This window comes from Giraffa tippelskirchi, chromosome X, assembly GCF_054371585.1.
Source record: "Giraffa tippelskirchi isolate mGirTip1 chromosome X, T2T-mGirTip1v1.2.pri, whole genome shotgun sequence".
Classification (NCBI taxonomy): Eukaryota; Metazoa; Chordata; class Mammalia; order Artiodactyla; family Giraffidae; genus Giraffa; species Giraffa tippelskirchi.
This window is the reverse complement of record NC_137289.1, coordinates 84,996,997-85,024,759: the sequence shown is the minus strand read 5'-3', so window position 1 is coordinate 85,024,759 and position 27,763 is coordinate 84,996,997. Positions and strand designations below refer to the sequence as shown.

At 37.1% G+C, this 27,763-nt stretch overlaps 2 long non-coding RNA genes across 2 annotated transcripts in view; both read left to right on the top strand.

The window, feature by feature from the left end:
* LOC145536831 (uncharacterized) overlaps window positions 1–20,416 on the top strand; it is a 109,973-nt gene extending 89,557 nt beyond the window's left edge. The window contains exons 5-7 of the long non-coding RNA XR_014076038.1: window positions 3,208–3,326; window positions 17,496–17,658; window positions 20,235–20,416. This is a non-coding gene — a long non-coding RNA (uncharacterized LOC145536831). The remainder of the gene's footprint in view (window positions 1–3,207; window positions 3,327–17,495; window positions 17,659–20,234) is intronic.
* A 35-nt stretch (window positions 20,417–20,451) lies between these two features.
* Window positions 20,452–27,763, top strand: part of LOC145536833 (uncharacterized) — a 40,685-nt gene continuing 33,373 nt past the window's right edge. The window contains exon 1 of the long non-coding RNA XR_014076040.1: window positions 20,452–22,424. This is a non-coding gene — a long non-coding RNA (uncharacterized LOC145536833). The remainder of the gene's footprint in view (window positions 22,425–27,763) is intronic.

The following is a 27,763-nucleotide window of genomic DNA, read 5'->3' as shown; positions in this document are numbered from 1 at the left end:
TCAGGAAAGGCCTTTTACCTAAGTCACAGAAAATAAGAAGAGGTTTATTATAGCAAGCATCAGAAAGAGAGATATCATTAAGGTGAGCGCTGAGGCAGCCTTCCAAGAATCCCTGAGGCCTGAGTTGCTCTGCTCGTGAGGTCTTTTCTTCATGACTCTGTCATGGGTGGGATGTCGTGAGCTGGCTCCCGGCAGTGCATGAAAGGGAAAAGTGAAAGTGAAGTCGCTCAGTCATGTTTGACTGTTACCGACCCCATGGACTGTAGCCTACCAGGCTCCTCCATCCATGGGATTTTCCAGGCAAGAGTACTGGAGTGGGGTGCCATTGCCTTCTCCAGGTATTTACCCATAGGAGCTGTAAAATTATGTCCCCACAAACACTTGCTCATGTATACTTTTAGCAGCTTAATTCATTAATGACCAAATTTGGAAGCAGTTAAGATGTCCCTCAATAGGAGAGAAAATGTAAGTAGAATAAACAATTAATTGAAAGAATTCTACAGTGAGCATTACCTCTGTACCTGATTTTTAAAATTTACTTTATTGAAGTATAGTTGTTTACAGTGATTTAGGTTTACAACAAAGTGATTCAGTTATGTGTGTATATGTGTGTATTTATGGTTTTTTTAAAAATTGTTTTCCTTTATTGGTTATTACAAGATATTGAATATAGTTTCCTGTGCTATACAGTAGACTGTTGTTGATAATTTTATATATAGTAGTTTGTTTTTGTTAATCCCAGATTTGCAATTAATCCTTCCCACCTTTCCCCTTTGGTAACCATAACTTAGTTTTCTCTTTTTTTTAATTGGAGGAAAACTGCTTTACAATTTTGTGTTGATTTCCATAATGTAGTTTTCTGAGTCTATTACTATTTTGCAAATAAGGTAATTTGTATCATTTTTAAAAAAGATTCCACATATAAGTGATATCATGTGATGTTTATCTTTTTTTGTCTGACTTCACTTAGTAAATGTTGCTGCAAATGGCATTATTTCATTTTTTGTGGTTCACTAATATTCCATATATATATATGTATATATATACACATATATATATGCCACATCTTCTTTATCCATTCATCTGTTGGTGGACATTTAGTTTGGTTCCATGTCTCATCTATTTTAAATAGTGCGTTATGAACATTGGTGTGCATGTATCTTTTCAAATTATATATTTATGTTTTTTCTGACTATTGTGCCCAGGTGTGGATTGCTGTATCATAAGAAACCTCCATATAGTTTTCCATAGGGGCAATACCAATTTCATTCCCAGCAACAGTTCTCTACCTGATCTTACATCATTAAACTGTTATCATTTATCAAGTCTACATGGTTTTGGTGGAGGAAAAGAGACATATATTAATGAAACAAACAAAAAAGAGAACCCAGAAATTGATTTTCAGAAATATACTCAGCCCAATTTTGACTAATGTCTAAAATCAATTTACTGGATGAAAGACAGTCTTTTTTAAAATTTTATTTGTTTTTTAATTGAAGGATAATTGCATGGATCAGTCTTTTTTATACTAGTTTCTGGATCAATTAAACAGGCATAAATTTTAAAAGTGGACTTTGACCTAAACTTCACATCTACCCAGATTAACTCAAAATGGATCATGGATTTAAATGTAAAATGCCCAAATGTATAAAACATTTAGACTTAGCTATAGGACAAAATTTGTTTGACCTAGCACTTGGCAAATTGTTCTTAATGATGATAGCCAAAAAAATATTCGTTTAACAAAATGAATTGATAAATTGGATGACATTAAAATGTTATACTTTTGCTCTGCATAAGTCCCTATGAAGAAAACGGAAAGATAATTTGTATTCTCAGAGAAAATATCCACGAACCACTAGTGTGTCACTGGGAATGTTACTATTTATATATTCAATATTCAACAATAGAAATGCAAACCATATAATTAGAAATTGGGCAAAATGCATGTAGGAACATTTTACTGATGTATCACCAAGGACATGGAAAGGTATTGAAAATTGCTAACAATTAGAGAAATGCAAATTAATAGCAGGATGGGATACCATCATTTACTTGATAGAAGAGCTATAAATACATAACATTGACCATACAAAATCCTGAGGTAGATGTGAAAAAACTGAAACTCTCATACGTTCTTAATGGATAAATCAAATCAAATTTATATCCATTTTTGAAAGCATTATTTAAGCTTGGCTAGTTTCTTTTTTTCTAGTGTTTTATTTTTTAAAAATTTTAAATTGAAGTATAGTTGATTTACAATGCTGTACAGCAAAATGATTCAGTTATATATATATATGCCTTTTAAAAAATATTCTTTTCCATTATGGTTGAATATAGTTCTCCTTGCTATACAGTAGGACCTTTTTGTTTATTCATTCTATATATAATAGTCTTCATCTGTTGGATGAAGTGGAAGGAAGTCTAACATTCCACTCTGCTGCTGCTGCTGTCGCTTCAGTCGTGTCCAACTCTGTGCGACCCCATAGACGGCAGCCCACCAGGCTCCTCCATCCCTGGGATTCTCCAGGCAAGAACACTGGAGTGGGTTGCCATTTCCTTCTCCAATGCGTGAAAGTGAAGTCGCTCAGTTGTGTCCGACTCTTAGCGACCACATGGACTGCAGCCTACCAGGCTCCTCCATCCAACATTCCACTCTATGCCTCCCCTAAAGCCCTCACCCTTGGCAACCATTCTATTTTCTATGTCCGTGAATTTGTTTTTTTTCGTAGATTAATTTGTGTCCTATTTTAGATTCCACATATAGATATCATATGGTATTTTTCTTTGTCGGACTTACTTCACTTAGTCTGATAATCTGTAGTTGCATCCACGTTGCTGTGAATGGCAGTATTTCATTGTTTTTCATGGCTGAGTGTTATTCCATTGTGTATGTGTACCATACCATCTTTATCCTTTTGTCTGTCACCGTACCTTAGGTTGTTTACATGTCTTTGCTATTGTGACTAGTGCTGCCATGAACATGTATGCATGTATCCTTTTCAATTATAATTTTCTCTGGATATATGCCCAAGAGTGGGATTGCTGGATCATATGGTATTTCTACTTTTACTTTTCTGAAGAACCTCCATACTATATTGCGCAGTGGGTGCACCTTACATTCCCACCAACACTATAGGAGGTTTCCATTTTCTCCATATACTCTGCAGCAGTTGTAATTTGTCGACATTTTTTTCCCCTTTTTAGGTGTTTTTTGTTTTGTTTTGGCTGCTCTACACAGCCTGTGGAATTTTGTTCTCCAACCAGGGATCGAACCCTGTGATCCCTGCAGTCGAAATGTGGAATCTTAACCACTGGACAGCCAGGTAAATTCCCACGTCCTTGTTATTGGGTTTTTTTGTTGTTGTTAATCTTTTTGTTTTATATTGAAATTTAGCTGATTAACAGTGTTGTGATAGTTTCAGGTGAACAGCCAAAGGAACTCAGCCATAGATATATATGTATCTACTCTTCCCCAAACTCTTCTCTCATCCAGGCTGTCACTTAACATTAGGGGGAACGGATAGTTTGGGAATTTGGAATGGATATGTACACACTGCTGTACTTAAAATGGATAACCAACAAGGACCTAGTGTATAGCACAGGCAAGTAGACTTTTTAATGGTGGCCATTCTTACCAGTGTGAGGTGGTACCTCATTGTAGTTTTGATTTGCATTTCTCTAATATGCTAGTAAAGTAATGCTCAAAATTCTCCAAGCCAGGCTTCAGCAATACGTGAACCGTGAACTTCCAGATGTTCAAGCAGCTTTTAGAAAAGGCAGAGGAACCAGAGATCAAATTGCCAACATCCCCTGGATCATCGAAAAAGCAAGAGAGTTCCAGAAAAACATGTATTTCTGCTTTATTGACTATGCCAAAGCCTTTGACTATGTGGATCACAATAAACTGTGGAAAATTCTGAAAGAGATGGCGTGCTGCGGTTCATGGGGTTGCAAAGAGTTGGACACGACTGAGCAACTGAACTGAACAGAATACATAGTGGTGATAAGCATTTTTTCATGTGCCTTTTTGCCATCTCTATGTCTTCTTTGGAGGCATATCTATTTAGGTCTTCTCCCCATTTTTGGATTGGGTTGTCTGTTTTTGTTGTTGTTGAGTTGTGTTTGCTGTTTCTATATTTTGAAAATTAAGCCCTAGTCATTCGCATCTCTTGCAAGTATTTTCCCCATTCTGTAGATTTTCTTTGTGTTTTGTTTATGTTTTCTTTGAGTGTGCAAAAGCTTGTAAGTTTGATTAGGAACCATTTTTATTTTCTCTGTGACTGCACCATGCAGCTGTGTGATCATAGTTTCCTGACCTGGGTTTGAACTCATACCCTGCGTAGTGAAAGTACAGAGTCCTAACCATTGGACCCCAATGGAATTCCTCCATTTATTTTTCTTCCCTTGGGAGACTGACCTGTGGTTTTTCTTTTTTTTTTTTTTAATGGATTCCTTTGCTGTGCAATACCTTGTAAGTTTGATTCAGTTCAGTTCAGTTCAGCCATTCAGTCATGGCCGACTCCTTGTGACCACATGGACTGCAACACGCCAGGCCTCCCTGTCCATCACCAACTCCCGGAGCCTACTCAAACTCATGTCCATTGAGTTCGTGATGCCATCCAACTATCTCATCCTGTGTCGTCCCCTTCTCCTCCCACCTTCAATCTTTCCCAGCATCAGGGTCTTTTCCAGTGAGCATCAGGTGGCCAAAGTATTGGAGTTTCAGCTTCAGCATCAGTCCTTCCAATGAATATTCAGGAGTGATTTCCTTTAGGATGAACTGGTTGGCTCTCCTAGCAAACCAATGGACTCTCAGGAGTCTTCTCCAACACCACAGTTCAAAAGCATCAATTCTTCAGTGCTCAGCTTTCTTTATAGTCCAACTCTCACAGCCATACATGACTATTGGAAAAACCATAGCTTTGACTAGATGGACCTTTGTTGGCAAAGTAATGTCTCTGCTTTTTAATATGCTGTCTAGATTGGTCATAATTTTTCTTCCAAGGAGCAAGTATCTTTAAATTTCATGGCTGCAGTCACCATCTGTGGTGATTTTGGAGCCAAAAAATAAAGTCTGTCACTGTTTCCCCATCTACTGGCCATGAAGTAAAGGGGCTGGATGCCGTGATTTTAGTTTTCTGAATGTTGATTTTTAAGCCAACCTTTTCACTCTTCTCTTTCAATTTCATCAAGAGTCTCTTTTTCTTCTTCACTTTCTGCCATAAGGGTGGTATCATCTGCATATCTGAGGTTATTGATATTTCTCCTAGCAATCTTGATTCAAGCTTGTGCTTCATTGAGCCCAGCGTTTCTCATGATGTACTCTGCATATAAGTTAAATAAGCAGGGTGACAATACACAGCCTTGACGTACTCCTTTCCTGATTTGGAACCAGTCTTTTGTTCCATGTCTGGTTCTTACCGTTGCTTCTTGACCTGTATACAGGTTTCTCAGGAGGCAGGTCGGTGTTCTGGTATTCCCATCTCTTGAAGAATTTTCCACTGTTTCTTCTGATCCACAGAGTCAAAGGCTTTGGCATAGTCAATGAAGCAGAAATAGATGTTTTTCTGGAACTCTCTTGCTTTTTCGATGATCCAGCGAATGTTGGCAATTTGATCTCTGGTTCCTCTGCTTTTTCTAAGTCCATCTTGAAGATCGGGAAGTTCATGGTTCACATAATGTTGAAGCCTGGCTTGGAGAATTTTGAGCGTTCCTTTGCTAGCATGTGAGATGAATGCAATTGTGAGGTAGTTTGAGCATTCTTTGGCATTGCCTTTCTTTGGGATTGGAATGAAAACTGACCTTTTCCAGTCCTGTGGCCAATGCTGAGTTTTCCAAATTTGCTGGCATATTGAGTGAAACACTTTCACAGCATCATCTTTTAGGATTTGAAATAGCTCAACTGGAATTCCATCACCTCCACTAGCTTTGTTCATAGTGATGCTTCCTAAGGCCCACTTGACTTCACATTCCAGGATGTCTGGTTCTAGGTGAGGGATCACACCATCATGGTTATCTGGGTCATGAAGATCTTTTTGTATAGTTCTTCTGTGTATTCTTGCCACCTCTTCTTAATATCTTCTGCTTCTGTTAGATCCATGCCATTTGTGTCCTTTATTGTGCCCGTCTTTGCATGAAATATTCCTTTTGTATCTCTAATTTTCTTGAAGAAACCTCTAGTCTTTCCTAGTAAGTTTGATTAAGTTCCTTTTTATTTTTTTTCCTAGTAAGTTTGATTAGGTTCCTGTTTTTGTTTGTTTCTATTGCCTTGGGAAATTCACGTAAGAAAACATTGGTATGATTTATGTCTGACAATGTTTTGCCTATGCTATCTTTGAGGACTTTTATAGTGTCCTGTCTTATGTTTAAGTCTTTAAGCCCCCCCCCTTTTTCTAAATTTTAGATTAGTTTATTTATCTTTTTTTTACTTTACAATATTGTATTTCTTTTGCCATACATTGACATGAATTCGCCAAGGGTGTACATGTGTTCCCCTTCCAGAACCCCTCTCCCATCCTCCCTCCCCATCCCATCCCTCTGGGTCATCCCGGTGCACCAGCCTCGAGCACCTTGTATCATGCATCGAACCTGGACTGGTGATTCGTTTCACATATGATAATTTACAAGCTTCAATGCCATTCTCCCATATCATCCTGCCCTCGCCCTCTCCCATAGAGTCCATAGTACTGTTCTGTATATCTGTGTCTCTTTTGTTGTCTCGCATGCAGGGTTATCTTTACTGATTTACTAAATTCCATATATATGTGTTAGTATACTGTATTGGTGTTTTTCTTTCTGGCTTATTTCACTCTGTATAATAGGCTCCAGTTTCATCTACCTCATTAGAACTGATTCAAATGTATTCTTTTTAATGGGAGTAATATTCCATTGTGTGTATGTACCACAGCTTCCTTATCCATTTGTCTGCTGATGAGCATCTAGGCTGCCTCCATGTCCTGGCTATTATAAACACTGTTGCAATGAACATTGGGGTACACGTGTCTCTTTCAATTCTGGTTTCCTCAGTGTGTATGCCCAGCAGTGGGATTGCTGGGTCATTTGGCAGTTCTATTTCCAGGTTTTTGAGGAATCTACACACTGTTCTCCATAGTTGTTGTACTAGTTTGCATTTCCAGCAACAGTGTAAGAGGGTTCCCTTTTCTCCACACCCTCTCCAGCATTTGTTGCTTGTAGACTTTTGGATAGCAGCCATTCTGATGGGCGTGAAATGGTACCTCATTGTGGTTTTGATTTGCATTTCTCTGATAATGAGTGATGTTGAGCATCTTTTCATGTTTGTTAGCCATCTGTATGTCTTCTTTGGAGAAATGTCTGCTTAGTTCTTTGGCCCATTTTTTGATTGGGTCGTTTATTTTTCTGGAATTCAGCTGCAGGAGTTGCTTGTGTATTTTTGAGATTAATTCTTTGTCCGTTGCTTCATTTGCTATTATTTTCTCCCATTCTGAAGGCTGTCTTTTCACCTTGCTTATAGTTTCCTTTGTTGTGCAAAAGCTTTTAATTTTAATTAGGTCCCATTTGTTCATTTTTGCTTTTATTTCCAATATTCTGGGAGGTGGGTCATGGAGGATCCTGCTGTGGTGTATGTCGGAGAGTGTTTTGCCTATGTTGTCCTCTAGGAGTTTTATAGTTTCTGGTCTTATGTTTAGATCTTTAATCCACTTTGAGTTTATTTTTGTGTATGGTGTTAGAAAGTATTCTAGTTTCATTCTTTTACAAGTTATTGACCAGTTTTCCCAGCACCACTTGTTGAAGAGATTGTCTTTTCTCCATTGTATATTCTTGCCTCCTTTGTCGAAGATAAGGTGTCCATAGATGTGTGGATTTATCTCTGGACTTTCTATTTTGTTCCATTGATCTATATTTCTGTCCTTGTGCCAGTACCATACTGTCGTGATGACTGTGGCTTTGTAGTAGAGCCTGAAGTCAGGCAGGTTGATTCCTCCAGTTCCATTCTTCTTTCTCAAGGTTGCTTTGGCTATTCGAGGCTTTTTGTATTTCCATACAAATTGTGAAATGATTTGTTCTAGTTCTCTGAAAAATACCGTTGGTAGCTTGATAGGGATTGCATTGAATCTATAGATTGCTTTGGGTAGTATACTCATTTTCACTATATTGATTCTTCTGATCCCTGAACATGGTATATTTCTCCATCTATTTGTGTCCTCTTTGATTTCTTTCACCAGTGTTTTATAGTTTTCTGTATATAGGTCCTTTGTTTCTTTAGGTAGACATATTCCTAAGTATTTTATTCTTTTCGTTGCGATGGTGAATGGAATTGTTTCCTTAATTTCTCTTTCTGTTTTCTCATTGTTAGTGTATAGGAATGTAAGCGATTTCTGTGTGTTAATTTTATATCCTGCAACTGTACTGTACTCATTGATTAGCTCTAGTAATTTTCTGGTGGAGTCTTTAGGGTTTTCTATGTAGAGGATCATGTCATCTACAAACAGTGAGAGTTTTACTTCTTCTTTTCCAATCTGGATTCCTTTTATTTCTGTTTCTGCTGTAACTGCTGTGGCCAAAACTTCCAAAACTATGTTGATTAGTAGTGGCGAGAGTGGGCACCCTTGTCTTGTTCCTGACTTTAGGGGAAATGCTTTCAGTTTTTCACCATTGAGGATAATGTTTGCTGTGGGTTTGTCATATATAGCTTTTATTATGTTGAGGTATGTTCCTTCTATTCCTGCTTTTTGAAGGGTTTTTATCATAAATGGATGGTGAATTTTGTCAAAGGCTTTCTCTGCATCTATTGAAATAATCATATGGTTTTTATTTTTCAGTTTGTTAATGTGGTGTATTACATTGATTGATTTGCAGATATTGAAGAATCCTTGCATCCCTGGGATAAATCCCAGTTGGTCATGATGTATGATCCTTGTAATATGTTGTTGGATTCTGTTTCCTAGGAGTTTGTTAAGGATTTTTGCATCTGTGTTCATCAGTGATATTGGCCTGTGGTTTTCTTTTTTTGTGGCATCTTTGTCTGGTTTTGGTATTAGGGTGATGGTGGCCTCATAGAATGAGTTTGGGAGTTTCCCTTCTTCTGCAATTTTCTGTAAGAGTTTGAGTAGGATAGGTGTTAGCTCTTTTCTAATTTTTGGTAGAATTCAGCTGTGAAGCCATCTGGTCCAGGGCTTCTCTTTGTTGGAAGATTTCTGATTACAGTTTCAATTTCTGTGCTTGTGATGGGTCTGTTGAGATTTTCTATTTCTTCCTGGTTCAGTTTTGGAGAGTCGTACTTTTCTAAGAATTTATCGATTTCTTCCAAGTTGTCCATTTTATTGGCATATAGTTGCTGATAATAGTCTCTTATGAACCTTTGTATTTCTGTGTTGTCTGTTGTGATCTCTCTGTTTTCATTTCTAATTTTGTTGATTTGATTCTTCTCCCTTTGTTTCTTGATGAGTCTGCCTAATGGCTTGTCAATTTTATTTATCTTCTCTAAGAACCAGCTTTTGCCTTTGTTGATTTTTGCTATGGTCTCTTTTGTTTCTTTTGCATTTATTTCTGCCCTAATTTTTAAGATTTCTTTCCTTCTACTAACCCTGGGGTTCTTCATTTCTTCCTTTTCTAGTTGCTCTAGGTGTGGAGTTAGGTTATTTATTTGACTTTTTTCTTGTTTCTTGAGGTGAGCCTGTATTGCTATGAATCTTCCCCTTAGCACTGCTTTTACAGTGTCCCATAGGTTTGGGGTTGTTGTGTTTTCATTTTCATTCTTTTCTATGCATATTTTGATTTCTTTTTTGATTTCTTTTGTGATTTGTTGGTTATTCAGCAGTGTGTTTTTCAGCCTCCACATGTTGGAATTTTTAATAGTTTTTCTCCTGTAATTGACATCTAATCTTACTGCATTGTGGTCAGAAAAGATGCTTGGAATGATTTCAATTTTTTTAAATTTACCAAGACTAGATTTATGGCCCAGGATGTGATCTATTCTGGAGAACGTTCCGTGTGTGCTTGAGAAAATGTGGAATTCATTGTTTTGGGGTGAAATTACCTATAGATATCAATTAGGTCTAACTGGTCTATTGTATCATTTAAAGTTTGTGTTTCCTTGTTAATTTTCTGTTTAGCTGATCTGTCCATAGGTGTGAGTGGGGTATTGAAGTCTCCCACTATTATTGTGTTATTGTTAATTTCCCCTTTCATACTTGTTAGCATTTTCCTTATATATTGCAATGCTCCTATGTTGGGTGTATATATATTGATAATTGTTATATCTTCTTCTTGGATTGATCCTTTGATCATTATGTAGTGTGCATCTTTGTCTCTTTTCACCGCCTTTGTTTTAAAGTCTATTTTATCTGATATGAGTATTGCTACTCCTGCTTTCTTTTGGTCTCTATTTGCGTGAAACATCTTTTTCCAGCCCTTCACTTTCAATCTGTATGTGTCCCTTGTTTCGAGGTTGGTCTCTTGTAGACAACATATATAGGGGTCTTGTTTTTGTATCCATTCAGCCAGTCTTTGTCTTTTGGTTGGGGTATTCAACCCATTTACGTTTAAGGTAATTATTGATACGTATGATCCCGTTGCCATTTACTTCATTGTTTTGGGTTCGAGATTATACACCTTTCTGTGTTTTCTTTCTAGAGAAGATCCTTTAGCAGTTGTTGGAGAGCTGGTTTGGTGGTGCTGAATTCTCTCAGCTTTTGCTTGTCTGTAAAGCTTTTGATTTCCCCTTCATATTTGAATGAGATCCTTGCTGGATACAGTAATCTGGGTTGTAGTTTATTTTCTTTCATCACTTTAAGTATGTCCTGCCATTCCCTTCTGGCCTGAAGAGTTTCTATTGAAAGATCAGCTATTATCCTTATTTTTGTGTGTGGTAAGAGGATGTGTTCCGAGTTCATTGATTTACATGCAGCTGTTCAACTTTTCCAACACCACTTAGTGAAGAGAGTTTTTCCCATTGTATATTCTTGCCTCCTTTGTCAAAGATTAATTGACAATATGTATGTGGATTTATTTCAAGGCTCCCTTTTCTGTTCCCTTGGTGTGTATGTCTGTTCGTATGTGTGGCAAATCCATCCATATGTCAGGCAAATTTTGTATGCCAGGCAATTCTTTACCACTAACACTACTTAATTTCTTACTGATTTTCTGTGTGGATGATCTGTCCATTAGTGTAATTTGGGTGTTAAAGTCCCCTACTATTACTGTGTTACAGTTAATTTCCCCTTTTATGAGTTTTAGCATTATGTTTTGAGATGCTCTTCTTTGCATCAGTATTCAGAGTTTTTATGTCTTCTTTTTCGATTGATCCCTTCATCATTATGTGGTGTCATTTTTTGTCTTTTTAATATTCTCATTTTGCAGTCTGTTTTGTCTTATTTTAGAATTGCTCCTTTGGCTTTCTTCTGATTTCCATTAGCATTGAATGTTTTTTCTATCTCCTCACTTTAATTCTGTGTCTCTTGAAGACAGCATATATACAGGTCTTGTTTTTGTATCCTTTCAGCCAGTCTTTGTCTTTTGGATGGAGTGTTTAATCTGTTTCTGTTTACCTTTTAAATGATTATTAATAAATATTTTCTAGCTGGCATTTCTTAGTTGTTTTGGATTTGGTTGTTTTTGTAGGTCTTTTTTTCTCTTGTGTTTCTTGCCTATAGAGGTACCTTTAGCATTTGTTGTAAAGCTGGTTTGGTGGTGCTGAGTTCTCTTAAATTTTTCTTATCTGTAAAGCTTTTTATTTCCTCATTGATTCTGAATTAGATCCTTGCTGATAGAGTAAACTTGATTGTAGGTTTTCCTTTTCAGTACTTTAAATGTATCCTGTCACTCCCTTCTTGCCTGCAGAATTTCTCCTGAGAGTTCTGCTCTCAACATTATGAGGATTCCCTTGTATATTACTTATGTTACTTGTTGCTTTTCCCTTGCTGTTTTGAATATGTTTTCTTTGTGTTTAATTTTTGTTAGTGTGATTAATATGTATTTCAGTGTGTTTCTCCTTGGGTTTATTCTGTAAGGGTCTCTCTGTGCTTCTTGGACTTGATTGACTGTTTCTTTTTCCATTGTAGGGAAGTTTTTGACTATAATCTTTTCAAATGTTTTCTCAGATCCTTTCTCTTTTGATTCTTCTTCTGGGACCCCAATAATTAGAATTTTGTTGCATTAAATATTGTTCCAGAGGTCTCTGAGACTATCCTCAATTCTTTGTCATTCTGTTTTCTTTATTCTGCTTTTCAGCAGTTATTTCCACCATTCTATCTTCCAGGTTACTTATCCATTCTTCTGCCTCAGTTATTCTGGTATTGATTTCTTCTAGAATGTTTTTAATTCTAGTAATTAAGTTGTTCATTACTGTTCACTTATTTCTCATTTCTTCTAGGTCCTTGTTAAATGTGTTAAATGATTCTTTCATTTTCTCCATTCTGTTTTTGTGATTTTGAATCATCTTTACTATCATTAATCTGAATTCTTTTTCAGGTAATTTTTTTTATTTCATCTTTCTTTATTTGGTCTTGTGGGGTTTTACCTTATTCCTTTATCTGCATGATATTTCTGTGTATTTTCATTTTGTCTAAGTTACTGTGTTTGAGGTCTCCTTTCTTCAGGCTATAGGTTCATACTTCTTGCTCTTGGTCTCTGCTTCTGGTGGGTGAGGTTCATCTAGTTGCTTGTGTAGGCTTTGTGTTGGGAGGTACTTGTTCCTGCGTTTTGGTGTGTGGAGGGGAGGTGGTGTGTATTGTGGCGTCTGTGGCAGCCTGTCTGTTCATGATTGGTTTTATATTACCGTCTTGCTTGTTGTTTGGGTGAGGTGTCCAGCCCTGTGTGCTGCAGGCAGTTTTGTGGTCACAGGTCTTTGATTCAGATGGAAGCCTTTGTGGAAGTTCTCATGATTAATAATCTCTGGGGTCAGGATTACTCTGGCACTAGCATCCTGAACTGGGCACTCCAACTCCAGACGGTCAGGCCCAACTTCTGGTCAGAGTACCAAGACCGCATGAGCCATTTGTTATATTAATAAAGGGGATTAAAACAAATGTACAATAAACCCAGTACAAGAAACAAAAAACGAAGCCCAGACAAATGGTAAAAGCAAAATCAGACAAACAGAAACAAAAAGAACGGAACATAACGCACACAGATATATACATAGAAACAAAGGAAAAAGACAGACCAAAGAAGACAAAAGTACGAGAGAGTGACCCAGAGAACAAAAGAAACTAAACATGATATCAACCAATTAAAAACAAAACTGAAACACAAAACAGAATATGAAACAAAAGCCGAGTGCCAAGAGAGGAATAAAGCAAGTAAAACAAAACACATAAACAAAAATGGTGAAAAGAATAGAAAAGCAAAGTTAAGTAGAAGTATATAAAAAGATCCATATATATTAAAGAAAAGCTACAACAAAGAGAGAACACCCTCAAATACATAGAACAGCAGAAGACCAAAGTAGACAGAGAAATATATTAAGGAAATAAAAGTGTGATTAGAAAAAAAATTCCCAAGAGCCTAAGTAGAAATAATCATAATAAAAACAACCACAACAACAAAGAAAAAAGAAGGGAGTAAAAATGAAAGAAAAAGAAATCCAGCATCAATAACAATGAATCCAAACAAAAAATAATAATAAATGTTTTCCTAGGGTCTGAACTGTTAGTGTCCTTCCCCCCTTTGTGAGCCACAGCCCATCTCTGCCTCCCTAGGAAGACCTTCAGTGCTGAGGAGGGCTGGTCTTTGGATCTGCTGTGGTCCCTGTGGTTACAGCTCGGACTCTAATCTGACCCTACTCCCATGTGTGCTTGCCTCCAATGTCCATAGGTGCCAGAGCTAGAATGTTTTCTTTTGTGGAACCACTCATTGTCTTTTTATATATTCTTCAGACACAAGAGTCTGCACAGTCGATCGTGTGGATGTAGTCTGCAGCTTGTGCAGCTGATGGAAAAGTTTTTGATTTTCTACCTTAGTCTCTCTGCTTCTGGAGCTCAATTATAGTTTTATTCCCACCTCTACACGTGGGCTATTCATAGGAGTTTCCTCTGGATGCTGCAGTGGAAAACTTGGGTTGACCCAGTAGGTTCTGGGTGTGAAGGTTGCAGAGCTGCTTAGATTGTAGGGACCCCAGTGGCATCAGAAGCACAGGAAAGTTGGTGGTCACAGATGCAGGAGGTATGGCTCTGTTAGGATTCTTTTCTAGCCTCTGGCAGCTGGTGCTCAAAGAGCTTCCCTGGCTGGTCCTTGTCTATTGCTCAGTGCATCAGGCACTGAAGAGCCACCTTCTTTAGCATCTTTCTCTTGGGCTTCCCTTGTGGCTCAGCTGGTAAAGAATCCGCCTGCAATGCAGGAAACCTGGGTTCGATCCCAGGGTTGGGAAGATCCCCTGGAGAAGGGAAAGACTACTCTCTCCAGTATTCTGGCCTAGAGAATTCCGTGAACTATACAGTCCATGGGGTTGCAAAGAGTCAGCCGCGACTGAGTGACTTTCACTTTCACTATTGCTCAGCTGCTGGTTCTGGCGTGTGGGGAATGAGAGGCAACAGTGGTGGCGCCACCCATTGTGTGACTCAGCATGGCTGCCCAGCTTTCCTTCAAAGGCATTCCCTGCTTTTCTGTGAATTTGAACTTTCTATGAATTTGTCCACTTCTTCTAGGTTGTCTGTTTTATTGGCATATAGTTTCTTGTAGTATTCTCTTATGATCCTTTGTATTTCTGTGGTGTCATTTGTAACTTCTCCTTTTTCTTTTCTAATTTTATTGATTTGAGTCCTCTCCTTTTTTCTTGATGAGTCTTGGCTAAAGATTTATCAATTTTGTTTATCTTCTCAAAAAACTAGCTTTCATTTTTCATTGATTTATGCTATTGTTTTCTTCATATCCATTTCATTTATTTCTGCTATGAATTGTCTGCTTTTGCTGAATTTCAGTTTTGTTTGTTCTTTTTTGTTGTTGCTTTAGGTATAAGGTTAAGCTGTTTACTTGAGGTTTTTCTTGTTTGCCGAGGTACAATTATATTGCTATAAACTTCCCTCTTAGAACTTTTGCTGCATCCCATAGGTTTTGCGTCATTGTGTTTTTGTTGTCATTCATTTCTAGGTATTTTTTATTTCTTCTTTTATTTCTTCAGTGAGCCATTGGTCATTTAGAAACATTGTTTACCCTCCATGTGTTTGTGTTTTTTACATCCCCCTCCCCATAATTGTTTTTTAATTTCATAGCATTGTGGTTCGAAAAGCTACTTAATATGATTTCCATTTTCTTAAATTACTGATACTTGATTTGTGGCCCAGGTTGGAATCCCTGGAGAATGTCCCATGTTTACTTGAGAAGAGAGTGTATTCTGTTGCTTTTGGATGGAGTGTCCTATAAGTCACAGGATTTATATCACAGTTAAATCTATAAGGTCTGATGTGTAATTTAAGCCTTGTGTTTTGTTATTAGTTTTCAGTGTAGATGATGTGTCCATTGGTGTTAAGGTAAGCAAACCTTTTTAAAATCAATTAATTTGGTAAGCTACCTGCTACAATCTCCAAGAAAAAAGAGATGATAAAATTATCAATATTATGAATAAAATAAGTGACATTATTACAAATTTTGAAGACATTTAAAGATATTAAGACACCAACTAGTATAACCTCCCTCAAAATATATAATTTGAATAAACCCATATTTATGATTCAATTAAAATTTGTTTTTAAATAATCTTTCAACTTGTAAATTTTGGTGGAGGAAGTCAATCACCCAGCATTACTAGTTAGTAGAGAAATACAAATCAAAACTATAGTGAGAGGTCTATGACCTCACACCAGTCAGAATAGCTGTCATAAAATCTATAAACAGTAGATGCTGGGGAGCTTGTGGAGAAAAGGAAACCCTCCTATACTATTGGTGGGAATGTAAATTTGTATAGCGACTATGTAGAATTGTATGCAAGTTTCTTAAGAAACTAAAAATAGAGCTACCATATGACCCAGCAATCCCACTCCTTGGCATATATCTGGAGAAAACCATAATTCTAAAGGATACATGTACCCTAGTGTTTATTACACACTATTTACAATAGCCAGGAAATGAAAGCAACCTAAATGTCCATCAGCAGGGAAGTGGATAAAGAAGAAGTGGTACATATATACAATGGAACATTACTCAGCTGTAGAAAAAGGAACGAAGTAATGACATTTGCATAGACCTAGAGATTGTCATTTAGAGTGAAGTAAATCAGAAAGAGAAAGACAAATATTGTATGATATCACTTATATGTGAAATCTAGAAAAATGAACTTATTTTCATAGCAGAAGTAAGAGCCAGAGATGTAGAAAACTGACATGTTTTCCAAGGTGGTAAATGGTGAGGGGGTGATCTGGGATGAATTGGGAAATTGAGATTGACATATATACGCTATAATGTAAAATAGATAACTAATGTGAACCTAGAGTATTGCACAGAAAACTCTACTGAGAGCTCTGTGGTGACATAAATGGGAAGGAAATCTAAAAAACAGTCAATTAATTGAGAAACATACTTTATGGATTTGAAGACTCATCAATAGTAAGGATGCCAATTCTCAAATTTATCTGTAGAAGTAACAGTATTCCAAACTTGATCCAAGCAGTTAGTACACTGTCTACCTACTAAATAATTTCAGTTATTTTTGTATGATTTACTGTTGAAATAAGTGACCAAAAAATACATTACAAATAACCTTTTTGCAGAACTTATTCTTCAACTTGAGGCTCCTCTGAACATTAGTTTTCCATTAGTCAAATTAATTTAACAACTGTGAGATCTTAATTTTTTAAAATGATTCAGTGCAAGGTATCATATAGATATAAAACATTTAATTGAACTCATTATGATGATGTAATGACATAATCCTATATTTTCAAACAATTTATAAATGATATTCTGTTATGCATTTTCTTATTTGGTTCCCCCAAACGTTCGTATTTCTCTATATTCCTTTTATCGGCGTATTTTTTAAAATGTAGAAAGAACGAGATATAGTATTACGAAGTTGACTACTGTGAGGATTAGTTTTATATGTTGTTGAACATTTAAACTACTGTGTAATTTTGCTTCCTCAGCATCCATTTTTTATGGTTCAGTCGCTTGCAAGGGCTTGAACTGACACTGGCCTCTCCCAAGAATCCATGTCATGTGTAACAACTGTCTATGTATGTACTCAACTGCTCAGTCGCGTCTGACTCGTTGCAACCCCATGAACTGTAGCCTGTCAGGCTCCTCTGTCCATGGAATTTCCCAGGCAAGAATATTGGAGTGGGTTGCCATTTTCTACTCCAGGGGATCTTTCCGACCCAGGGATTGAGCCCACGTGTCTTATATCTCTTACAATGGCAGATGACTTCTTTACCACTTGGCCACCTGGGAAGCCCATATAACAACAGAGGCACAAGTGTATATGTGTGTGCGTGTGTGTGTGTGTGTATGTGTATATATATATATACATATACATACATATATGTATATAAAATTGATAGTAGTTGGGTATCTTCTTAAACCAGGCATCTCTGTCCATGGGGATTCTCCGGGCAAGAATACTGGAATGGGTTGCCATGCCCTCCTCCAGGGGATCTTTCCAATCCAGGCATCAAACCTAGGTCTCCCGCATTGCAGGTGGATTCTTTACCGTCTGAACCCCCAGGGAGGCCCTGGGAGATATCATGTGTAAGTAACAGCTCCTCTTATTCCAATTAAAAGAAAAAAAAAGTTGTAGCAGACAAACCATAAGGTAACCCCTAATGATTTCTTGTCTACTAGTGTTCACATTTTTGTTTATTCTCCTCCCCTTGTGTACACACAGTGCCTGTGACTTCTAACCACTAGCAAATTGTAAACAATGGCAAAGGTGATGGAATGTCATTGGCTTGATTAGGTTATATTATATGATCCAAAATCACTTCTATGATTATATCATGTTATATAAAACTGTCTTATCAGACTGCAGGAAGAAACTCATTACTGTTTTGAAAATGTAAGCGAATATGTTGGGGAGACACATGGGAAACAGGTACTGTGTGCATCAGTCTCCTGCTGGCAGCCAGCAAAATGTCTGGAACTTTGGTTATATAGCCACAAGAACGTGAATTCTGTCAACAACCTGAATGAACTTGGAAGTATATTCTTTCCTAACTATTCCTTCAGATGAGAATACAGCCTAGCCAACATGTTGATTACAGTCTAGTGAGATTCTTAAGTGGAGGCAGCTAAGGTGTCCCGAATCTTTGGCACACAGATAACATGATAAAATACATGTGTGTTATTTAAAGCTTTTATGTTCATGGTAATTTTATTCAGGAATAGAAAACAAATACAAGATTTAAAGTGAGACTTAGTTGGTTGTCTGTAAATAACCTATGTTTCAAGTATTTTTCCAAGGTAAGAGTTTAATCCTTATTTAATTTATTTAACCTATAGAGAACCCAATGAAGAATCCCTGTGACCTAAAATGGAAAAAGGTTATTTTGTATTGAATGACATTTTCTATTAAACAACTTACCAAGATTGTCTACATACGAAGTGGTAGGGTGTGCTGTTATATAAATAAGCCAAAGAGAGTCCCAGTATATTGGCCCTACATTTTTTCCTTCACAGCAGGCCAGAATAACTAGCATGAAAGCCCACCAGTGTTTAACTCAGTTATTAACACATTTTACAAATAATACATTTTACACAGTTGCTTTAAATGTGCCCTTATAAGCATATTTTTTAGCCTTTTAGGGCTTGCCTGATGTGTATACTTTGAAAAACTGCACTAACAAATCTGTTGGCCACAAATAAGGTAAGCCCTGGTAGTATGAATGAAGCCCGAGCCAGTGATGCCCTCAGAGCTCCCTGAACCAAATGCCGCATCTTGCTGTTGAGTGATATCATCTCGACAATAAGTCCCTTCTCCTATTCCCTATTTTTTTCTGGGAGTTCTTTTGCCCTCTTATCCTTCTGATTGATGGGCCTCTGGAAAGTCTCATGCTCTGAATAAATTCCACATACCCCATCGTTCATACAAATCTATTGAAGTAGCACGCAAATAAAGCTCGTTGTATGTTACTGCCACCTTGTGGTCACATAGTTTTCCTCAAGCTCAGAAACCCCCTCAAACTCAGAGTTTCATGCTGGAAATTGACACTCAGCTTATAAATGTCTCCTTTTCTGTGGAGATCATTTCAGAGTTTTAACAGAGAAGCTGTCTATATCTTGAATCCTTTTGAATACTCTTTGACCTGTTCTACAAATATCTTTTTTGGTTACCATTGGAAAGGATTATCATCTAGTGTATTTTTCAGAATTGCTTTTAAAATTTTAATACTTTTGTTTTCAATGCAAGTATGTTTATGAGCTATCTACTGTTGTGTAAAAAATTTCCCCAGTGGTCCAGCGATTAGGATTCCACACTTTCACTGCCAGGGGTCTGGGTTCAGTCGCTGGTCAGGGTACTAAGATCCTGCAAGCCGTCTGGAGCGACCAAAAAGAAAAAGAAAACATTGCTCCAAAATATGATGGCTTAAAACAGCAAACATTAATTTCCTTGCAATTTGTAGGTGTGAGAACTTTCCATGTAGTTTAGCTAATAGTTCTGGCACAGCAGTTCTGAGAATATTGGAGCCAGGTAATCTGATGAGACTGGAATCATTTGAAGGTTTGACTGGGTTGTAGGATTCACTTGTAACATTGCTGAGTCACATTGCTTTTGGTAGGGATACTTCATTCCTTGTATGTGGGCATCAGTGCAGCAGCTGGCTTTTTCCAGTGTGAATAATCCAAGAGAGAGATCAAGGAAGAAACCTGCAATACCTTTTGTGATATAGTCCTCCTGAATCATATACCATCGCTTCTGTTTTGCAGCCACCTCCTGTTGCAGACTTCTCAGGTGGCTCAGTGGTAAAAAAACAAAAAACAAAAACCATCTGCCAATGCAGGAGACAGCATAGACTTGGGTTCAATCCCTAGGTTGGGAAGATCTGCTGGAGAAGGATGTGGCAAGCCACTCTAATATTCTTGTCTGGAGAACCCATGGACAGAGGAGTCTGATGGCCTATAGTCCATAGGGTTGCAAAGAGGCAGACACGACTCAGCGACTGAGCACACAACACACTTGTTGCTATGGCAGTGAGAGAAGTGTTGGGAGGATGTGTTTGAAACACTGTGTGTTGTTAATCATGTTTGTGTGAGTAGTTTGTCTCCAGCAAATTATGTATCACAATACAAAGTGATTTTTCCTTGTTTTTGTGTCTTTTTCATATTAGTGAAATACCGTAAACCTTGTATTGCTGTAACATCATGATACTGATTTGAAATGCCACTAATGATGCTGGAAGTACTCCCAAGAAGCAGGGAAAAGTTGTGACATTACAAGAATGACATTACATATACCTGCCATTTCAAGATAAATCCAGTATAAAAATCCATTGTAAAAAAAAAAAAAAAAGGGAAATTTGGAAAGTCATTGCTGTGGCTAACAACAGACCTAAAAACCTTGCACTTTTTGTGAAATAACTTTTTTTTTTAATCTCATATTGAAAATGCAGCTTCTGTGTAGGTGCAGGATATAAGTAAGTCACCACCTATAGATTCTATATTCAAAATAAAGCAATGTTAGTATATGGCAAAGTGAAAGAACGATGAAGGTCCACAAAGTATGGTTTGATCATTTTAGTTGGACTGTGAAGAAAACCGAGCACCGAAGAGTTGATGCTTTTGAACTGTTGTGTTGCAGAAGACTCTTGAGAGTCCCTTGGACTACAAGAATATCCAACCAGTCCATCCTAGAGGAGATCAGCCCTGGGTGTTCATTAAAAGGACTGATGTTGAAGCTGAAACTAATACTTTGGCCACCTCATGCGAAGAGTTGACTCATTGGAAAAGACCCTGATGCTGGGAAGCATTGGGGGCAGGAGGAGAAGGGGACAACAGAGGATGAGATGGCTGGATGGCATCACCGATTTGATGGACATGAGTTTGGGTAAACTCCAGGAGTTGGTGATGGGCAGGGAAGCCTGGCGTGCTGTGATTCATGGGGTCGCAAAGAGTCAGACACGACTGAGCGACTGAACTGAACTGAACTGAGCCTTTAAAAATGTCAAGATAACAAGAGAAGCAACTTCTGCCATTGAGGAAACTGCAGACAAGTCCCCAGATAACATTAAGAAAATCACTGAGGAGAAAGGATACCTTCTTGAGCAGGTTTTTAAAATATAGACAGAAGTGCCCTATCCTGGGGAAAATACCACAAGGGACTTTTATTGGTAATGAATAGAAGCAAACATCAGGATTTAAGGAAGAAAGGGATAGGTTAACTTCTGTTTTGTGCAAATGGATTTGAGTTTATGAACAGGACTTCTTTTATCTATAGAGCTGCTAACCCCTCAGCCTTGACAGGAGAGGATAAATACCATCTGCCATTCTTTTGGTTGTACAGCAGAAGGCCTGGATGAAAACCCTTTTTTGTGGATTGGTTCCATTAATACTTTGTCCCTGAAGTCGAGGAATATATTGCCAGTAAGGGACTGCCTTCTAGGGTTCTTCTGATATTGGGCAATGCCCCTGGTGGTCCAGAACCCCATGAGTTCAATACTGAAGGCGTCAAAGTGATTTATGCCCCCAAACACAATGTCTCTAATTCAGCCTGTAGATCAGAGGGTCCTGAGAACATTTAAAGCTCATTACACACACAGTACTATATGGAAAAGTTTGCCAGTGCTATGGAAGAGATCCACGATAGAGTGTCTTGAAAGTCTAGAAGAATTACACCATCGGACATGTCATCATTGTTATATAAAAAGCCATTAAGCCCCAACCAATAAGTTTCTGATGGAGAAAACTGTGTCCACAACTGATGTTGCGCATGACTTCACAGGATTTATTACAGAGCCAATCAAATAAATCATGAAATGGATTGTGGATATGACAAAAAAAAATGGGAAGGGGTGAATGTTTTAAGAGATGGATCTTGGAGAAATTCAAGAGCTAATAGACACCACACCAGAGAATTAAGAGAGAACAACTTGATGTAGATGAGTGTTTCTGAACCAGTACCAGACGACAAGGAAGAAGACTTAGTAGCAGTGCCAGAAAACAAATTGACATTAGACAATCTAGCAGAGTGTCCAGTTACTCGACTACTTTTGACTTCTTTTGTAACATGGACCCTTCCATGATACAGGTGCTGAAACTAAAACAGTGGAAGAAGGATTTGTACCATATAGAAACAGTTTTATAGAAATGAAAAGGCAAAAAATTCAGACAGAAATTATGATGTATTTCTGTAAAGTTACCTGTAAAGTGCCTACCTCTCCTGCCTCCCCTTCTACCTCCTCCATCTTCTGCCTCTGCCATTCCTGAGACAGCAGGAACAACTCTTCCTTTTCCTCCTCAGTCTATTCAACATATAAATGGTGAGGATGAAGTTTATGATGATCCATTTCCACTTAATGATAGTAAGTAATCATAATTCTCTATAGAAACTTAACTGTTGTGTGTCTAATATGAGACCTTTTCTTGTCATCATCCCATAAGTATTCATTGTATAGAACATCCTATATAAGACTTGTACTGACGTGGATAACCTATCCTTACATAGGCATAATGTGAATGACACTTAATATAAAATTAATAATTGGTTAGTTGCCTTACTGTTTTATAACTTTACTTTCAAAGAAATACATTGTATTACAGTATACTTATATCTCTCTTATAATTGAAGAAACCGTATATCAGCTTATCATCACAGATAAGTGGCTTTTTAAGAGTGTAATAATGTTTCCAATACTGTATTATTAGTATGATTGTAATATTGTATGCTATAAAATTTTTATAACGTTTCATTCATTAGTATATAGTCATATCGATTACACTAGGCTAACATAAAGCAGTCATATTGTTGCTTCTGTTATCAATGTATCAATCATTATACTTGTAAATATGAATTTATTTTTTTACATTATTTAATTTTTGATGTCTAGTGTTAACAATATGTATTATATCTGTAGTGTTTTGTATCATATAAAACAATACTGACGTGGGTACTGACAGACAATTCATCTTATAAACAGATGTTGTTAACTTATGATATCAATTAATACAGTACTGTAAATGCATTTTCCTTATGACTTTCATAATAACATTTTTTTCTCTAGCTTACTTTATGGTAAGAATATAGTATATTATATGTATGGCATACAAATATATGTTAATTGACTGTTTATGTTATCAGTACCATTTCTGGTCAACAGTTGGCTATTAGTAAAGTTTTTAGGGAGTCAAAACTTATATGCAGGTATTTGACTACATGAGGGTTTGGTGCCCTAGCCTGCACATTGTTCAAGAGTCAGCTGTATTTGTAATAATGAGAAATCTATAAAATATAAATTTGTAAAATCAAAGGGATATTGAAATAATTATGTAGCTATGCATATAACTACTCTGTCTCTTCCCTCCCCCTAACATACACTCATGCTCTTATACAGTTTTGCTAGTATATTTGTAGTAGCTTTTTTAAAATTATTATTTTAAACTTAACAAACTGTGAGATAATAGATTTAATTTGTGGGGGAAAATAGCATGCTTGGTTTAAATTTTAAAAGCATGAAATTATTTACCTAAGTGGTATGCTGGTTGTAGCTTAGTTTGGTAATTGAGTAACTTAGTCATTCTGATGTTTTTCCATTCCAGCTCCAGTTAAAAACTTTGGACTTTAATAGAAGACTAGTTATAAGTCTAGTTATAAGTAGCAGCTTACCACATATATTAGTAATGTGGTTAGTAAACTCATTGAAAGATTGTGGAATCTGAAGAAACACAATCATATTGCTATACAGAGTGATGTTTTATCTTTTCCTTTCTCTAAGCATCTCATCTTTGAGCCATTGCTGAAGAAAAGTTTAATCACATTCCAGCAAATCTCTACATCTTTGACATCCACCTGCACTGCTAAGCTCTGTGGACCTGGTTTTATACTTGGTTCAGTTTCTGTAGCATCTTTATTAATGCTATAAAAAGGAGATTGAATATTTACAAATCCACCCAAATATTATTATTATTATTGAGAAAATAAAAGTAGCCAACCTATAGTAGAGAAACATGCATATTAATGTCTACAAAATAAAAGAACCACAGGTAGATTCAAATGACTGTTGAGAGGAACTGGGGAAAATATAAAAATAATACCATGTGATTTAGTAAGAAAGAAAAAACATTATTAAGAAAGCTTAAGTTAACTAAGTGAAGTAAATTAGGAAGAGAAAAACAAATACCATATGATATTGTTTACATGTGAAATCTTAAATAAGACACAAATGAACACATCTACAAAACAGAAAGAAACTCACAGAGATAGAGAACAGACTTGTGTTTGTCAAGGGGGAGGGAAGGGGATAAAAGAGGGAAGATTAAGGAGTTTAGGGTTAGTAAATGCAAACTATTATATATAGGATGGGTAAACAAGGTTCTACTGTGTAGCACAATGAACTATATTTAATATCCTGTGATAAAATGTAATATAAAAGAATATATAACTGTGTATAACTGAGTTTCTTTACTGTACAGCAGAAGTTAACACATTGTAAATTATACTTATGAAACTTATAAAACTTATGAAAAAAGAATGGTTGTGTTAAAAGGCTACCATTTAAAATAAATTTGAGAATTATTTTTCTTACATTAAAAAAAAAATCACTACATGATCAACAACTTCTCCAATAGGCAGCAATAATAAATCCTGGGGAGGAGTGACAATCTAATTTCTATGGTTGCCATATTATAATATTCAAAACATCCAGTTTTCAAGAAGAACTATAAGACATTTTAATAAAGGAAAATATAGCACATTGACCAGAGAAAAATCGATACAAACAACCTGCTTGAGGAAGTACAAATGACATATTTCAAGACAAAGACTTTAAGTTGGTTTTTTTAAATGTGTTCAAGAGCTAAAGAAAACTATTATCTAACAAACTAAAGTATGAGAAAATGTCTTACCAAATTGAGGATATCAATTAAAAGAAAAATTATAGAGTAATAACTAAATAGAAATTTTAAACTGGATAAGTATAATCACTCAAATTGCTTTTATTTCTTTTCTTGTCTGATTGCTACGGCTAGGACTCCTAATACTATTCTCAATAAAACTGGTGAGAGTAGACATCCTTGTCTGGTTCCTGATCTTAGCTATCGATGTGATTTCAGCTATGAGTTTGTCATATATGGCTTTTATTATGTTGAGGAATGTTCCCTCTAGGCCCACATTCTAGAGAGTTTTTTTTTTTTTTTTTTTACCCTAAATGGATGTTAAATTTTGTCAAAAGCTTTTTCTCCATGTATTGAGATAATCATGATTTTTTTTCAGAGCTTTTGTGTAATAAAGTTTATTAAAGTATAAAAGGGATAGAGAAAGCTTCTGACATAGGCATCAGAAGGGGGCAGAAAGAGTACCTCCTTGCTAGTGTTAGCAGTGGAGTTATACACTCTAAGATAACAGGATTAGCCAGAAAGTTTAATCCAGAGACTGTCCTTCAGGCAAGATACATTATTGTTATAATCCTTGTAAAGACAGACCTACTCCCATAATTTACATTTTAAGATAACAGAATTAGAATCCAGAGAGTTTAATCCAGAGACTGTCCTCAGGCAGGATACATTATTGTTATATAATCCTAAGGAATGTAGAGAGAAAAGAAAAAAAAGTTTGTCCTTCTTCCTCCTTGAGAATTCCAGACCCCTCTCTCCTTGGGGACCCCTAGACTTCTTATCAACCTGCCTAGGAAAGGACTCTCTCATTCCCCCCTTTTCTTTTAGGAGAATTATGTTGCCAAGGGAAAGGGGCATTGATTTTGTTCCATAACTACTTCCTGCTGTTTAGGGGCATATTCCCTAAATTGTTGAGGCAACATATTCTCCTAACCTTCATATTGAGGGTCTGTGATCCAGGGGCCCCAAGTAATAGTTGGAGGAGGCTGTGGCACTCGTAGGAGCTCGGACAACCATCTGTAACTTAAAAGCTTTTAGATGGTTAGAAAACCCCATTATACAGTTACAGACGTAAGGCAAAATAGTCATTTAACCAAGTTAAAATCAAAATGAAAAGTCACATTATGTCCATAGTTACATCAGTCTATCTTAAGGTTGTTAGATGTCATCGGTTGAAGAAGAGGCATCACATATAATAGTTGTTGAAGGTATTCGCACACTTGGAGAAAGTCTTTTCCTTGAAGTGGAGATGTCCACCACGGGAAGCCTTCTACTGATTAAGAGGGGAATGCTCCGCAGACCCCAATGTTTTCATGAGGACCTCAGTTCCTGGCTCAAATAGAGGCTTGCTTGACTCAGAGGCTGGGTCAGAAGTCATCTCCCAGAGTTCTGTTAATGCCTGTTGAAAAGCTGAGAGCTGAGTTACTGGTCCTTCTAACAACGACTGATATTTAAGAAGCCTACTGTCTGTCATCCAAATATTGACCTTGGAATTTAAGATTCCGCTCACATCATGAGAAGTCAATACAGTAAGGTTTCGTCCATTAATTATTTTTAAAGCTTCAGGTGCTAATAAAGCCACTGCCCCAATTACTCTTAGGCAATGGGGCCACCCAGGTGAAACTACATCTAATTCTCTACTTAGATAAGCAATAGGTTGCTGGTGAGGCCCTCGGGGCTGTGTCAAAACTCCCAAGGCCATACCTTTTCTTTCAGTGACAAACAAATTAAATTCTGACCCTGTGGGCAAGCTCAAAGTGGGAGCTTGCAGGAGAGCAGTCTGAAGAACCTTAAAAGCCTTTTGAGTATCTGGAGACCAAACCAGGTTGTCGGTTTGGGCCTGCTGAGTTTCAGCTATAAGTTTATGTAAAGGCCAGGCAAGATCCCCATAACCCGGAATCCAAATGTGACAGTAGCCTGTGATTCCCAAAAATCCTCTCAGTTGTCTTAAAGTCATAGGTAGGGGATGATTTAGTATAGATTTAATTCTCTCGGGACCTATGGCCCTAGTCCCTTCTGATATGATTAAGCCCAGATATCTAACAGATTGTTGACAAAGCTGAGCCTTTACTCTTGATGCCTTGTAACTGCAGCCTGCCAGAAAGTTTAAGAAATCTCCTGAGGCTCGTGAATAAGCTTCCTCTGTCTCAGCACAGAGCAAAATATCATCTACATATTGTAATATCACCGCTTCAGAACTAGTAAAGTTGTGTAGATCCTGTGAGAAACTTTGTCCAAATAAGTGAGGACTGTCACGAAATCCCTGGGGCAAAACTGTCCAGGTTAACTGAGAAGCTGGCTGCGTAGGGTCTTCAAAGGCAAATAGAAATTGACTTTCCTCCGCCAAAGGCACTGAATAGAAGGCATCTTTCAAATCAATCACTGAGAAATATTTCAGACAATAGAGTATAAGGATTAGGCACAACGGGGTGTAAATGAACTACAGCCTCATTTATTATTCGTAAATCTTGAACTAGTCTCCATTTACCATTTGATTTCTTTATACCCAAAATAGGAGTGTTTCATGGACTGTTACAGGGAATTAATAGTCTCTGCTCCTTTAAATTCTCAAAAATGGGTTTTAACCCTTTCTTAACCTCAGGCTTCAGTGGATACTGCTTCTTATGTGGAAATAAGTGTGGGTCTTTGAGCTCGACAACTACAGGAATAGCATTTTGTGCTGACCCACAGATTTTCCATCAGCCCATACTATAGGATTTACATTTTGTTCAATTAAAGGGAGAGAAAGGGAGGGCTCCATATTCATGAAAACAGAGGCATGGACCTTACTCAGTATACCCCTCCCCAAAAG